Genomic DNA, 3,264 nt, shown 5'->3' with positions numbered 1-3,264 from the left:
GTCGCACCAGATCTTATTTAGGGGCTTCATAGCAAAGGGGGTGAATACATATGCACGCACCACTTTTCAATTTTTTTAAAACATGTTATTTTTTGCATTTCACTTCCCCAATTTGGACTATTTTGTGTATGTCCATTACATGAAATCCAAATAAAAATCTATTTAAATTACAGGTTGTAATGCAACAAAATAAGAAAAACGCCAAGGGGGATGAATAATTTTGCAAGGCACTGTAGTTCCAAAAGCAGCTAAGAAGCTGAATTTCTTGATACACTTTACAAAATAGATCGCTAATGAAAAAGCACCATGCTACACAAAGAATTTGAAATCAACAACATACACTCCCATACATATGTATTTAGGCTGTGATGCTAAATTTGTCTCTATACTCCAGCATTTTGGATTTGAGATCAAATGTTTCATATGAGGTGACAATACAGAATGTCACCTTTTATTTTGGTGTATTTTCATGCATTTCTGCTTTCCATTTAAAAATGGAAGCACTTTATAGATCTAGTCCACCCATTTGAAGATGTCATAAGTATGTAGACAAATTTCACTTATAGTGTAGTAGTAAAGTGTAGTATTTGGTCCCATAATCCTAGCACACAATGACAACATCAAGCTTGTGACTCTACAAACTCATTGGATGCATGTGCAGTTTGTTTTGGATAATGTTTTTCCCAATAGGAACTGAATGGTGAATGAGTATCAAAGTGAGTATATAAGATGTTTCTGAACACTTCTAAATCAAACCTGATAATGCCATGATTAAGAAAAATCATGAATGAATCATGAATAATGAGGAGTGAGAAAGTTACAGAGGCTACATCAAAGCATGCTAATCTCTCATCATCACCAATAATGGGGCAGATTAGCATTTTTGGGGGCGGAGTATGACTTTGTCCTTCTGTAACTTTCTTACTCATCATTCACAATTCATTCATGATTATCCATAATCATGGTAGCATCCACATTCATGTAGAAGTGTTCAGAAACGTCTATTCTTACTGCAACAGGTCAGCACCTCAGGAGTAAATGTCACTTGGCTTTTCATAGCCGATCATTGAGAGTATCACTACCGCTCCTGCTGTCTCTAGAGAGTTGAAAACAGCAGGTCTGGGACAGGTAGCACGTCCGGTGAACAGGTCAGGGTTCCATAGCCGCAGGCAGAACAGTTGACACTGGAGCAGCAGCACGGCCAGGTGGACTGGGGACAGCAAGGAGTAATCAGGCCAGGTAGTCCTGAGGCATGGTCCTAGGGCTCAGGTCCTCCGAGAGAGAAAGAAAGAAAGAGAGAATTAGAGAGCATACTTAAATTCGCACAGGTCACCGGATAAGACAAGAGAAATACTCCAGATATAACAGACTGACCCTAGCCCCCCGACACATTAACTACTGCAGCATAAATACTGGAGGCTGAGACAGGAGGGGTTGGGAGACACTGTTGTCCCATCCGACGATACCCCCAGACAGGGCCAAACAGGCAGAATATAACCCCACCCACTTTGCCAAAGCACAGCCCCCACACCACTAGAGGGACATCTTCAACCACCAACCACAAGGCCGAGTATAGCCCACAAAGATCTCCGCCACGGCACACCCCATGGGGGGCACCAACACAGACAGGAAGATCACGTCAGTGACTCAACCCACTCAAGTGACGCACCCCTCCTAGGGACGGCATGGAAGAGCACCAGTAAACCAGTGACTCAGCCCCTGTAATAGGGTTAGAGGCAGAGAATCCCAGTGGAGAGAGGGGAACCGGCCAGGCAGAGACATCAAGGGCGGTTCGTTGCTCCAGTGCCTTTCCGTTCACCTTCACACTCCTGGGCCAGACTACACTCAATCATAGGACCTACTGAAGAGATGAGTCTTCAATAAAGACTTAAAGGTTGAGGCCGAGTCTGCGTCTCTCACATGGGTAGGCAGACCATTCCATAAAAATTGAGGTCTATAGGAGAAAGCCCTGCCTCCAGCTGTTTGCTTAGAAATTCTAGGGACAATAGGAGGCCTGCGTCTTGTGACCGTGGCTACATGTAGGTATGTATGGCAGGACCAAATCAGAAAGATAGGTAGGCGCAAGCCCATGTAATGCTTTGTAGGTTAACAGTAAAACCTTGAAATCAGCCCTTGCCTTAACAGGAAGCCAGTGTAGAGGCTAGCACTGTAGTAATATGATCACATTTTTTGGTTGTAGTCTAGATTCTAGCAGCCATGTTTAGCACTAACTGAAGTTTATTTAATGATTTATCCGGGTAGCCGGGAAAGTAGAGCATTGCAGTAATAATCTCAAACACAACCAAAACAACCTGTAAATGCATCCAATAAATTTGCAGAGTCACAAGCTTGATGTAGTCATTGTGTTCTGTGTGCAAGGAATATGTAACCAAATACCAAACTTGACTACACTATGGGTTCTATATTCGGCTGGCATTGAGGCGCAAATGTCAAACACACATTAGCTTGCAATTTCGTCATCCCAAAAAATAAAATGCGCCCTGGCATTTTCCAGCCCTAACGCCAAGTTAAGCAATTTACCTGTCAAACATCAGCTCGTTTTCCCTGAGATGGGAAGGGTGGACATTTTAGAGGTGTGTCCTTGAAGCAGCAATCAGCAGTTGAAACAATAACAAATCTCACTCCCCGCCCATTTCGGTAAAAAGATGAGGAATGGGGCTGGAGAAATGTAACCGCTCTCAAATACATAGACAGGGCTACGGATTCAAGGATTGACCATCCATGGTATCAAAATTATGGTTTTAACCATGCTTTGATGCTATTTGTTTACATTTACTTTGTTTACAAACAATGGAGTAAAATAATTATATTTTGGGTAGTGATGGGGTATGACAGTTGAACTAAGCTCATGAAGCATTTATGAGTTAAATTCTTCCAGAATTAATGGGTTCATATGATTAATTTATAAATCCAAAAATGGATGTAGCATCTGCAGATTGACCCTTTTTTACATTTGCAAAAGTGACAATTTCATGCAGTGCTAATGGGGTGTTTTAAGACCCACAAAAAGCAGGTCTTAACAGTAACGCAGTTGATATAATTGCACGGATTTTAAGAGCAGAAGCGCAGCCTATCCAGCCATGACATACAGTGCCCATGGAAAGAGAAAAGTGCCTTTTGTCCCAATGAATCTCGTATTTAGAAACATAAAGGTTGGTTTCCCCCCCATTTAGTTTAATTTGAATAAAAACCAAGCATAGCCTACCCACCCCTTAATCCATGCTGGTTTAGCAGCATTGCATA

The 3,264-nt window shown here is 42.1% G+C and overlaps 1 long non-coding RNA gene across 1 annotated transcript; it reads right to left on the bottom strand.

Annotated features, from left to right (window-relative positions):
* Positions 1–215: 215 nt before the first annotated feature.
* LOC139560354 (uncharacterized) lies at positions 216–2,709 on the bottom strand. Its single transcript, XR_011671922.1, has 2 exons — positions 2,542–2,709; positions 216–1,272 (listed from the first exon to the last, which is right to left on the bottom strand). It is a non-coding gene; the product is annotated as an uncharacterized lncRNA (long non-coding RNA).
* Positions 2,710–3,264: the final 555 nt, after the last annotated feature.

Source organism: Salvelinus alpinus, chromosome 30, assembly GCF_045679555.1.
Source record: "Salvelinus alpinus chromosome 30, SLU_Salpinus.1, whole genome shotgun sequence".
NCBI lineage: Eukaryota > Metazoa > Chordata > Actinopteri > Salmoniformes > Salmonidae > Salvelinus > Salvelinus alpinus.
Note: the sequence above shows the minus strand (reverse complement) of the source record. Positions and strands in the feature narration are given on the sequence as shown.